Source organism: Geotrypetes seraphini, chromosome 2 (genome assembly GCF_902459505.1).
Source record: "Geotrypetes seraphini chromosome 2, aGeoSer1.1, whole genome shotgun sequence".
In the NCBI taxonomy this organism is placed as follows: Eukaryota; Metazoa; Chordata; class Amphibia; order Gymnophiona; family Dermophiidae; genus Geotrypetes; species Geotrypetes seraphini.
Window position 1 is genome coordinate 445,642,030 of NC_047085.1, and position 13,465 is coordinate 445,655,494.

Consider the following 13,465-nt stretch of genomic DNA (forward strand, 5'->3'; position numbering starts at 1 on the left):
TAAGCTACACCAGTGCCTTGATAAAATAGGTTCCCAGATCCTAACAGTGCAGAAATACATGAGTGCAAAGGTATACCTGTTCCAGAGAAGATGTAAATGTGTGCATGTAACTCTAGAACTGTACAGTATATTTTGTAAAATACATGCTAGCATCACAGCTCTGCTTCTGCTCTGTCATAACCATGCTCTGAGAACTCCTGCAAGCAGATTGCAAACAAGTAGGCCGGTGCAATCTATCCATGCAACGGCTTTATGTGCATGTAGGCAGCCGGAGCTGCAGCTATACGAGATTACTGATGCCAACTGAGATCGGGCTACCAAGCCAGTTTATTTTGGCGGTGCGTACCTGCCATTACATAGAGTTGTCTTTAAGAGAGGACAGAAAAGGAAAGAGAAAGATCAGAAGGAAGGGGATGGATTACAAGTACTGAATAGAGTAAATGGAGATGGGATGGAAACTAACAGAGAATGACAACTGGGGAACACCAGACACAAGCAATTATCCCTGAACAAACACCTCACCAAATATCAGATCAAAAAGGATAAGTTCATGAGAGTTTTTTTGTGAGATTTATAGCAGGCGTGGCCTACTGGTTAGAGCAGCTGCCTTAACACCCTCAGGTTGTGAGTTCAATTCCCATTGCAGCTCAAGTCACTTAACACTTCCTTGCCCCAGGTACAAAATAAGTACCTGTCTAAAATATGTAAACCATACAAAGAAAACAGTATATCAGGTCCAATCCCCTTTAGGTGCAAATGTCAACATGTACTATAAATTTGGCACTTTGTACATAAATAATCATTACAAAATATTATAACTATAAGGAACTCTTCAAAAATGCCTCTTTCACTAATGCCTACAATGGAAGCATGTCTCATCTATATACATAAGAAGCTCCATTCATAAAATAGCCATTTAAATTTGCATGACAATTCATTGTTATATATTCACTTTTTTTTTTTTTTTTTGTATATCCAAATGACAACTAATACATCATAAAATCACATTCTTTGTTGTCTGCAGGGCTGACACAACTTGCTGTCCTATAATTAAGTTTCAATTTGCTGATTTTGAGTTTACCTCAGTTATTGTATTTATGTCTATACTTGGTCATTTCACTATTGTTATGCTGTTAACAAAATTGTAAGTTTCCTGTTGAACGGCTCTTGCTGTACACCGTCTTGGTTGAATCTCTTCATAAAGGTGGTTAATAAATCCTAATAAAATAAAGTGTAGTAGGGTGGTGTCGATGTTTGTGAAGTCATCAGAAGCAAGGTACAGCATTGCTGGAACATGAGCATGTTCTAGAACAGTGGTTCCCAACCCTGTCCTGGAGGGTTTTCGGGATAGCCCTAATGAATATGCATGAGAGAGATCTGCATAATGGAGGTGCCAGGCATGCAAATCTGCTCCATGCATATTTATTAGGGCCATCCTGAAAACCCAACTGGCCTGGGGTCCTCCAGGACAGGGTTGGGAACCACTGTTCTAGAAGGTTCTGCACCAAGCTGATTTCCTCCTTCTTTCAGGACGAGATAAGGTAGCAGTGGTAGCAGGCTTGGTAAGGTGGGGGAAGGGTAGTGAAGGAAAGATGAGGTGCTGGATATGGGAGGGAGGTGTCAATTTATATATTGAGGAGAGGGGGGGTGTCAAAACCCCTTTTTCCTTTTGTGGTTATCTGTCCTTTATGTATTTTCCCTGACTGCCTGATAAGAAATTAATAATAAAAACCATTTGGGATAGAAAAAAACTGTTGCAAGCTTTCCATTTCTGAAATGCTGCTAAAAAGACCCACCCAGCAGATCTGCATCAAATTCTGATGTAAGCATGCTTCTAAACAGCTCTGGCCTATTGCAACTTTTAATCTCTATACAGGACACAAAATTGGCTCTGAAAAGTTTGCCAGTACAAGAAACACGCCAAGACACATGTTCTTCATAGTAAGCCTCCATTTTGCATACTGTATATCAAATTGAGGAACCATTATGCAAATTCTGCTATAGCAAACTTTTGCTAACTCAGCTTCCTTAGAAGAAGGGATTGTGGCATTGAATCTTCAATTCAACAGCTTCCCAATATGGTCTCCAGTTCTGAATTACAGAAATATGCATGCCTTTGGGATTACTGGCTTGGCAACACTTTTTCTGACAGTTGGACTGCGTGCAAGAGGAAGAATTTTATCATCATTCCTACTCAATTACAGTTGGATAAACTTAAGTGCAGATTTGCCCAAGATCACACAGAAAGATAAAGGTAGAGAAGCTTTAAACATACGAGTATGTAACAAATCATGGAGGCCGTATCCCCAGGAGCATCTGATGGCTGCGGTAATGTACTTATCTACAAAACATGGTACAGAACAAGAGAAGAAGACAGTAGGGTAGACTAAATAGGCCAGCTGGTCTTTAAGTGTTGTTATTATATTACTATACTAATCTACTGCAAACATTTGTTATGCTTTCTGTCTATTCATCATAATTTCATGGCTCTGTAATATTAAATGAAAGATCAAACATTTAGGCTAGATCACTTCTGAGTTGCCGTCAAAGGAAGAGAGAAAGCACAGATGGTGAGCACAGTTTATTAGATAAATTAGGGAATTTCTTGCCAAGAGAAACAGAGCTTTGGAAAACAGCCAGTGTGAAGAGAGAAGATAAACTGTACTGCAAAATATGGGACCAGAACAAAGAATTGTGGTGAGTCTTATGCAAAAGAGCCAGAGGGTATTTAGACTGCAATAAAAAAATGGGTTCCTCAGTAGACAGAGCTATGCAATAAGGCCCATATTCTATAAACATCACTGGTTTTTTAGGCACTGTGAAGACACCCAAGCTAGGGTTGCCAGACGTCCGGATTTCCCCGGGCGACTTTTCAAAGTTTAGATGTGTTCCTGCTGAACCAGAACGTATGCAGGTAAGGCTAGATTCAAATAGGGCACTGGTCTTTGACCTAAGGGTCGCCGTGTGAACGGACTGCTGGGCACGATGGACCACTGGTCTGACCCAGCAGCGGCAATTCTTATGTTCTTATGTTCTTAATAATGCTGTTTGCAGTCAACCTCCCAGGCCACATCTTAAAGGGACTTGGCATTAGTTTGCCACCCTACTTGCAATGCCCCCTGGCAGACATATGCCTTCTCCCCAATGCCTCTTATCACATACCTTCCTGAAGGGTCCTTTCTCCTCCAAAGATTCCTTCCACCCATATCCCCCCCCACCCCCCAAGCCTCTATTTACAAATTCATGGGGGCCTAGTAGATATGGGTCAGGAGTGATTCCCAGTCACTACAGCCTCTGCTCATGCAGGGTTCAAAATGGTGCCAGCGACTCCAAGGGGTAGTCTTACCTTTTTGATCCCTAGCAGTAGTATTGGGAGACTATCCCTAGGGGTCACCAGTGCCATTTTGAACCTATCACTGATAGATGTAGGATTTTTAAAGCAAGGCCCAGAGTGGTCTACAGGTGGGGGCTTTGTGGCAGGAGAGACCTTTGGGGATTACATGATGGGAAGGCTTCAGGGAAATGGGATGGAGGGACTTTGGGGGAGATATGTAATATGGGAGGTGTATGTGATAGGGATGTGGTCTTCTGGAAGGGACATTAGGAGCAGAGGGCAAACTGACTGGCCACTTAAAAACAAATATAGAAAATATGACATTTAAAAGGTTACTCACAGATCTTTAATTGAAATAGATTTTGTAGTTTGGGAAAGGAAAATACAATTTGGACTTTATTTATCGTTTATCCTATAAACACATGTGGTGATGGTGGTGGGGGGATAATTTTATAATGCATGCAAAATTCAATCGCATATAAGTAGGTGAAGGGAGGAGGGTCAGCCTAAGAGAAGCATTGGAATAGGAAATGAAAAGTAAAAAAACAAAATTATGGGAACTTTGTGATGTGGCATGTGTTGGGGGAGGAGGAGGGTGTAGATACTCTCTACTACACAGCTTTATTGTAACTAACCCATACTTTCTTCCCTCATGTTTTTAGATATGTTTATTTATCCTGGACTTTGTTAATTTGTTTGTGTTCGTCCCCTCCCTTTTTATATTTTATATTGTAAACTGCTGAGATTTTGACCCCGGTTTTATATCTGCGGTATATGAAATAAATTGAATTTGAACTTGAATATTGGCTATGGGTGCTGCAGGCTCATGATACGTCACTGGTATAGTACCTCTGACAAAATTACATATTAAATCAAACAACTGGGGTATATAGACAGACAAAAAATTGACAATCAATTAAATGTTGGGGGGACTTGTGTCCAGAAGTAAAGGCCTGATGTGTGTGAGAAAAACTGATTTGGGTGTGAAGAAGCAGCAAGAATGTAGAGGTCATGTGACTGGTTAACTTTCAGCCTGGTGTGTGAGAAAAACTGGTTTGGATATGGGGAAGCAGCGAGAATGTAATATCGTAATATAAGAAATGATGGCAGATAAAGACCTGAATGGTCCATCCAGTCTGCCCATTAGTTTTACACATTAAAAATGCATGAATTAACTTGTATCTTCTTTGATATGTCTGTGCCATAGACTGTAAAATCCACCTGGTATTGTCCTAGGTTCCAAATGCTGAAGTTGCTGAATTTATTTTACAAAATTTAGCTGGTGCACGGGGAGAAAAGATAAATTGCAAGAGTTTGACTAGCAAAATCCAAACGTTAATTGGATAGAGCCCTTGAATATCAAGGTTATACTACTTCTTGAGTCAACTGTAGCTCTTGTAATGCAAATAGTTCCCAGTCTTAATGCTCCAGGGTTTCTGGTTCAAGATCTACTTGTCTCTAACAGTATACCCTCTTGTTTTGTGGGACCTTGCTGGGGTCCCTAGACTGGAATTTTGCGGGATATGGTGAAAGGACACATTATTTGTCTCTTTCTATGTACAGTCTTCTCAGGCATATTGTTCCCACTGAATTATGAGAGACTCGTAGATACTGATGTTGAATGCCAATTATTCTGGAGTCCAGGACAGACTTGACATATTTCTTTCGTTGATTAGCCACCATCACTGGTTGAGAAGGAGGAATCTTTTGGTCCAGAAACAGGTTCTCATGAAACTGTTTTATTAGAGCCACGTGGAATATTGGGGGGAATGTACACAATTGTTGGGAGGTGTGCTGTGAAAGCTAGAACATACAGTCCTAGGAATTTGAACTATATAACTTTGGAGTTGGTCTACTAGCTCTTCTGTGATGTATCAATATTTAGACTCTGTTACCTTCAAGTTTCAAGTTTAATTAATTTTAATATATCAACCATCGACATGTACCTGGCCGGTTTACAATATTAAAAATGAAAGGTTAAAATAAATTTTTGTGAGGGGGTGGGAAATGTGAACATATACAAATATACATATATAAATACGAACATGAGCTTGAGGGTGAAGGGGGAGGGGAGAGTTAATAATTACATGCAGCTATATCTAAACTGCCTGTCTTTCTTATAAACCTTTAGCTTTTGATGGATTCCAGCGATCATGCGTCTGCATTTCTTGCAGGGTTTTGACCCTCACGGAGATTGCAAGAACCTTGTCTTCATAGGGGGTCAGTGACTCAACTGTTTGGGGAGGCTAAGATGGGTGGAGCTAAGGTGGGCAAGGCTAAGCTAAGGTAGAGCTTCAACAGTTGAGGTAGGGCTACAGCAGTGTGGGATGGACTAAGTTGGGACAAGTTAAAATTCTTAGGAGTTAACACCTAGGTCAGCAGTGAAGGCACAGTAAGGCAGTGGCGTACCAAGAGGGGGGACGGGGGGGGAAGGTCCACCCTGGGTGCACAGCTTGGGGGGGTGCACAGTCGGCCAGGTCCGGATCCTCCTGCCCTACTGCCCTACTACCCGGGTCCTCCTGCTCTTCCTTTCCCCCGGTCCGTGCCGCTGCAATATTACCTCCCCGCTGCTGCTGCTAATCACCAACAAGAAGTCTTCTTTCCAGCGTCAATTCTGACATCGGAGAGGACGTTCCGGGCCAGCAAGGCAGTGATTGGCTGGCCCGGAATGTCCTCTCCAACGTAAGAATTAACGTCGGAAAGAAGACTTCTTGTCGGCGATTAGCAGCAGCAGCAGGGAGGTAAGACTGCAGCGGTGCGGACCAAGGGAAAGGAAGGAGAGAGGCGCTTTTTATTTTTCCGTGGAAGGGAGGGAAGGATGTAGGCAAGCAAGCTGGCTGGCTTTAGCGCGGCAGGGAGGGAGGGAGATAGATAGGCAGGCAGGCAGGCTGGCTTTGGGGGTGGACAAAATCTGGAAGGTAGTGGGGGTACATAAGGAGGCACTGGGGGCATTATGGACACAGGAAGGAGGCACTGGGGCACTATGGACACCTGAAGGAGGCACTGGGGGCACTATGGGCACGGGACGGAGGCACTGGGGGCACCTAGGACACAGGACAGGGGCACTAGGGGCACTAAGGACACAGGACGGGGCACTAGAGGCACTATGGACACAGGACGGAGGCACTGGGGGCACTAAGGACACAGGACGGGGGCACTGGGGGCACTATGGACAAGGGAAGGAGGCACTGGGGGCACTATGGACACAGGACAGGGGCACTGGGGGCACTATGGACACAGGACGGAGGCACTGGGGGCACTAAGGACATGAGAAGGAGGCAATGGGGGACCTAAGGACACAGGATGGAGGCACTGGGGGCACTAAGGACAAGGGAAGGAAGGGGGGAGAGAATAGAAAGGGACAATTGTTGGGCCTGAGTGCAGAAAGAAAGAAATGAAAGAAAGGATACACAGTCAATTAATAGATGTCCCCTTTTGATGAAAAAAATAAATGGTCACTTACTTTCTCTGCAGCAGAGTCGGCAGCCACACTGAGGTGCAGGAAGGTCCCGTGATGACTCATCTGCCAGCTCTGCTCTGGAAGAAGTAAGTTACGTCGGAGGGGGTGGACCCGGCAGACACAGTCATTGCGGGACTTTGCCACAACTCCCTGCGTCTGCCGGGTCCACCCTCTCCGATGTAACTTACTTCTTCCGGAGCAGAGCCAGCAGATGAGTCATCGTGGGACCTACCAGCATGCGGCTGCTGAGTCTGCTCCAGAGCAAGTACGTCGGAGTGGGACCTTGCCACATGAAGGGAGAGAAAGGAGCAGGATTGCTGGAATGGAAAAGTGGTGGAGGGAAAGAAAGGGGGCAAGGTGGTATGGAAGGGTGAGGCTGATGGAATTGATGTACAGAGAAAGGGGAGAGACATAAGGGGGAAGGATATTGAAGGGAAAGAAAGGGGACAGATGCTGATTGAAGAGGGGTGGATGTCGAGAGAAAGGGCAGACATTGGAATGGTAGTGGGGAGCCTATGCTGGATGGGAGTGCAGATGGGAGAGATAAGGGAGCAAATGCAGGAAGGAAATGGGAGGAGAGAAAGAGGGGGCAGACGCTGGATGTAAGTGGACAGAGAGAGGAGAAGGTATTAGATGGAAGGGTTGGAGAAAGAGGGAACATGATGGAAGGAGGGGATAAATAAAAGGATGGCACATGATGGGGAGAAAAGGATTGAGTTAGGGAAACACTGGAGGGGTGAGAGAAAGAGGTGGCAAGCTTTAGGTAGACAGTAAAAAAGGACATTGATGAGAGGGTAATAAGAATGTAATCTAGACAGATGCAGAAAATAAATTGAAAAGGAAAATGAGGGAAAAAAGAGAAAGGGATTGCAGAGGAGAGGTGTGGGAGAGGGAAGGAGAGGAGAGAGATGCCAGAACAACGGGGGTCAAAGGAGAGATGGAAGGGGGAGGCATACAGTTTCTGGAAGGGGCATAGAAGGAGAGAAGATGCCATATAGGGGAAGAGAGAAGGCAGACAGTGGATGGAAGGAAGAGAGTTACAAGAAGATGAGGAAAGCAGAAACCACAGAAGACAAAGATAGAAAAAAATTTTCTATTTATTTATTGCTTTAGAAGACATGTGTCACTGTTTCTGTGGTGCACTGTTTGCAGAGTCCAGCTTCTTACTGGTTCAATTTAACCTTTGTCTATATATTTCTATTTTATCCCCCCCTTTTACAAAACTGTGGAGCGTTTTTTAGCACCAGCCATGGTAGTAGCAGCTCTGATGCTCAGAATTCTATGAGTGTCAGAGCTGTTACCACCGTGGCTAAAATCCACACTACAGTTTTGTAAAAGGGGGAGGGGTTAGTTTGTGATGACATATTCCATACTAGGCAAAGGTGTTTTCTGTGTTCTGTGTGTTCGAAAGATGTTTTTTTGTTAGGATTGATCTGTACTAGTCTGGCTTGTTTAGTTTTACAATGGGTGTATTGATGTACTGCTCACTGCAGTATGTAAGATGCTGCCTTTTCCTAAGTACTCATGTGTGACATGTGGCTTGTTACTAAAAATCATGTTTTTCGTACAGATGAGGGGTGTCAAAAAATGATGGGTCCCGGGTGTCACATATGCTAGGTATGCCACTGCAGTAAGGGTTCTTTTGAAGACAGGAGGGAAAGATCCTTTCACTGTGTACCAGCAGCCTGCCCCCCCCCCCCCCAATACCTCTATTACTAATGATATAATGCACATTGAAAACTCTCCAGGAATTATGTACTAAACAAAACTATATCAAAATAATGTACACCAAAATAATACAAGTATTACATAGAATAGTTTTTGCAGTATTCTGAAAATATATGCAGGTACTACTGCTGAATATTTGGGTGTAAAGCCATTATTATTCACCACCAATACCCAAATAACTATCTGCAAATGGAAAGAGGATGGGATTTGATATATCGCTTTTCTGTGGATACAATCAAAATGGTTTACATATTATATTATATGTAATTTCTGCCTGGGGCAATGGAGGGTTAAGTGGCTTGCCCAGAGTCACAAGGCGCTGCAGGGGGTTTCAAACCCAGTTCCCCTATCTCCATGGCCATTACACGAACTTCCAGGCTACTTCTCCACTATGATGGAGGAGCTGAGAGAGCTATTTTTCTATCCTAACATGCCTAGATAACTATCTTGGAACCAGCGCTGAATTTTGGTCATGTCTCGATAGCTTCCAGCAACTCCACCCCTGGATTACTGCAGCACTATCCAGAAAGTGCCAGGGCACTGAGTAAACATTTTCAGTAGTATCAGCTGGACAGTGTCACAAACCCGAGCCCAATGCCAGTCTTGTGCCTGTTAATCCCCGGAGAAAACATCCCCTGAAACTAGTCTGGACTAATCACTGTGTCCCTGATAGGCAGGAACAAGACCAGGAAACACAGGCTGTGTTCAGACCTGCTTTAGAACACAGCCTGGTGAAATCTGGCAGGGCCCCTTTAAATCCTCCAATTTGTGAGAAGCTGGCTAAACAGGCTAGAAGGCAGCCTCAGCTGAAGGAAGTCCAGCCCCTGAGTAGGACTGGGCGTGGTACAGCAGCCTTGCAGCATTTGGAGAGCTGGCTGTCCAGGAGGAGGGGAGACACAGGAGAAGCTCTCAGGTGGAAGGAGCCTCCAATTCCTCCAGAGCCAAAGGATATTGAAATGCTGGACACAGAGCCAGTAGGAACAACCCTGGTAAACCCAGAATATGAAGCAATGGATTGCAGTGCTTTACCAGAGGTGGGATTGATTGAAGAAATGGATGTTAATTAGTGTTGAATTGCTTTTGAGTTAATTTTTGAATGTTTCCATTTCTGCTGGGCAAAAAGGATTTTCCTTGAGCATACTAGCTAAAGGGATGTATGCTAGCAAAGTGTTTGCTTTGATGGGAAGTTTTTTTTTTCTTTTGCCAAGATGGCTGCTGTGAAAAGAACTTCAGCAATTTCTTTTCATAAGGTGTGAATATCCTGAAAGCTGGGGCAGGATTTGCCCAGCACCTTAGTGAATAGTTTACGGGTTATTTTGCTCTTGGTAACAAGGAGCCGATTGGACAAATCCGCCAGCCGGCTGCCACTGATTTTGAAAGGGCAGCGCTGCACATCGCAGTGTGACATAGTTTATTTGTCAATTTACAAGTAAGACTCTGGGAGAGTCAAGGACTGTCAGAGACTCTGTTATACCTGGGACATTGATAAAAGAACTTTGGGAAAGTTATCCAGACCAGGCTGGTAATCACCATATTATTTTGTTTTCATTATTATGACCAAGATCTTTTGAGTCCGTTTTCATTTCATGCATTTTTGCTTGGACCCGTTCAGATGAACAATAAAATTTGATTTCTTTATTTCATTACTTACCTGTGTGAGGCCATTCTGTTTTATTCACATAGGATAAGATTATACACAACAGGGTCTTCCTCCCTCTTGGGGAAGCACACTGGGAGAATATTTTAAGCGTGGGCCGGTTACCGCAAGCCTCGAGGGCCGGCCACGCTACAACAGTTATGCTGAAATCCAAGTATGGGCTCATATCTGGGGAGCTGCCACTCCTAACTGCATAAATGCCACTCAATATTGGCCCTATTATATAAATACAAATATGGGGTGAGATGAATACTGGTGAAATGTACCGGTGCCACCTCAGGAGCAATGAGAGGTAGGAGCAAGTGGAGTTCATTCCAACCCCGATGACCTCTAGACCACCATACCTACTCAGATAGGCCTGGGCGACCACCTATGATTTGGGGAAATTGGAACATTATCAGGGGACAAGACGGGGATCAAGTTTCAAGTTTATTATGGTTTGATATACCACTCACCAATCCTAAGCGGTTTACAAAAAACCCATTATCTATAAACTAGGCTAAGATAGGGTAAAATAGACATGAGACACGATACGTGAAACGAAAGGAGAACTTTTGGAATACATCATTTCATAAAATTTTTTTAATAATGGAAGGGGTGAGAAAGAACAATTGGGAAGGGAATAAGATAATTCAGAACACCTGATTCATACACCAAATGCATCTTTATAAAGAAAGGTTTTAAGGCTTGCTTTCAATTTGGTCACATTTGTTTCTTGCCTCATATTTGAAGGGAGAGAGTTTCACAATGTCAGAGCTATCACAGAAAAAAATTGTTTTATGGGTCATGTCGTAAAAATCTGGCGGATGGATGGAGTACCCAGACGATTCTGTTGCACTGATTGAAGAACCTTGAAAGTTGTGTATGAAATTAACAATCTATCTATGAAGGCGGGTGAGTGATCTAGTGTTGCAGGGGGACGAAGTGGATCAGAATGATGTTGGGGGGGGTCCAATGGGAAATCAGATGGTACTTGGGGATGGGCGGAAGGGGGATGAGATGGTACTTTGGAGGAAGGAATAGCCTAGTGGTTAGAGCTATAGCCTCAGCACCCTGAGGTTGTGGGTTTAAATCCCCAAGCTGCTCCTTGTGACCATGGGCAAGTCACTCAATCCTCCATTGCCCTGGCTATGCCCCAGGTAGGTTTCAAGTTTATTATGATTTTATATACCACCTATCAAGGTTATCTAAGCAGTTTTTTACAATCAGGTACTCAAGCATTTTCCCTCTCTGTCCCGGTGGGCTCACAATCTATCTAACGTAGGTTAGATAGATTGTGAGCCCACTGGGACAGATAGGGACAAATGACTAAGTACCTGAATGTCAACCACTTAGACAATTAATACTCAGTATGTAAATAACTAAGGGGTCCTTTTACTAAGGCGCGCTAACACCGATTTAGCGTGCGCCGACTGATTTAGCGCGCGCTAAATCGGTTAACGTGCCTTAGTAAAAGGACCCCTAAAATAAGTAAATAAATAAAATAATACTTAGAGGGGTGAGGGGTCAACGAGCTTCAGGCCACAACTGACAGTTGTGTGGATGCTGGTTGATATTCAGTGCCAGCACCTGCATAACAAACCGGGCAAAGTTAGGACCGCTATTTATTTGATCCTACACATGCCCCTATGGGCTGGCACCTGCATAGCTCCCTGCTCCTCTCTGACTCTACCCCTGTAATGCCCCTCTCGGGCTCAATTTCAACATGGCCAGAGTTAGTGCTGGCACTGCCGAGGAAGGGCTGTGGCTCACTGGGTTGAGCTGCAGCCTCTGCACCCAGAGGTTGGGACAGAGATCAAATCCTGGTGCTGCTCCTTGTGACCATTGGCAAGTCAAGTTTCAAGTTCAAGTTTATTAGGATTTGATATACCGCTTATCAAGGTTATCTAAGCGGTTTTTACAATCAGGTACTCAAGTCATTTAATCCTCCAGTGCCCACCACTTTCAATGTACGCTTTGACATGCCAAAGCCACAAAAAGGTGGTATACAATTCTCCATTCCTTTTCCCCCTGAGCATAATTTAGACCAGTGGTCTCAAACTTGTGGCCCAGGGGGCCACATGCGGCCCGCCAGGTACTATTTTGAGGTCCTCGGTATGTTTATCATAATCACAAAAGTAAAATAAAACAGTTTCTTGATCAGTTGTCTCTTTAGCTGTAAATTACAATATTATTATTAAGACTTGGCCAAAAGGGAAAATTTATAAACTATAAAGAGTTATACCTCATGCAAAATTGTCATTACTTTAATAAGACATTAACTATTTTTTTCTGAGGCCCTCCAAGTACCTACAAATCCAAAATATGGCCCTGGAAAGGGTTTGAGTTTGAGACCACTGATTTAGACTGAGCAGGAGCATCTCCTGCCTACTTAAATCACTTTGGGTCTGAGCTCAGACTGTAAGTCTGTTCCCATTTGCTTTATGGCAAAGACCACTGACCATTTCAGTAACTGCACCCCCCCCCCTTCCCCCCAGACCAACTCCATCCAGCTTGTATTTGCTGCAGAGTAGTTATTGTATTCAAGAAAAAAATTATTTTCAATAAAATTAGGCAAAGCTTACGTTTAGAGCTCCTTTTACAAAAGTGTGCTAGCGTTTTTAGCGCGCGCTACCTGAAAAACTACCACCTGCTCAAGAGGAGGCGGTAGCAGCTAGCGTGCGCGGCATTTTAGCGCACGCTATTCCGCACGTTAAGGCCCTAACGCACCTTTGTAAAAGGAGCCCTTAGTATTACAGAATCAACACATTACAACTCTCTTATGGCTTTTATAGCTCTTGTAACGAAAAAAAATTGCTTATATTCTTTAAGAAGTGCAGGCATAGCTTTTTGCTCATGGTCAATCACTGTCTATAAAAGTTTTGTTTCATAATGTTCTGGATGACTTTCAGACCAGGAAGGGATAGTTCACTTAGGGTTCAGGGAGGTAAAGCAAAGAAATGCTTTCAGGAGCCCCCCACAAGGAAGACTCCAGGCAGTCTCTCCACTGCCTCGGCATCTATAAGAACACTACCAGCATTCAAAATAACTGTGGAAAGTTTTATTTTAACTGACACCTAAAATATGGACAGGAGTTGTATTTATTCCTCTAATTAAAATGAAGGCTGTAAAGGTGCCCTAGCATTAGAAGTTGTGTCAAAGACAAATAGGTTTTTGTATTTTAGATTTTTTTTTTTCATGTTAGCTCATAATCCTTATTAAAGGTTAAAAAAAGGCCATTAAAAAAATATGAAAATGAACCCTCGGATCTTTCAGCCCAGAAAGATGAATTGTACAGCCAGAGTTT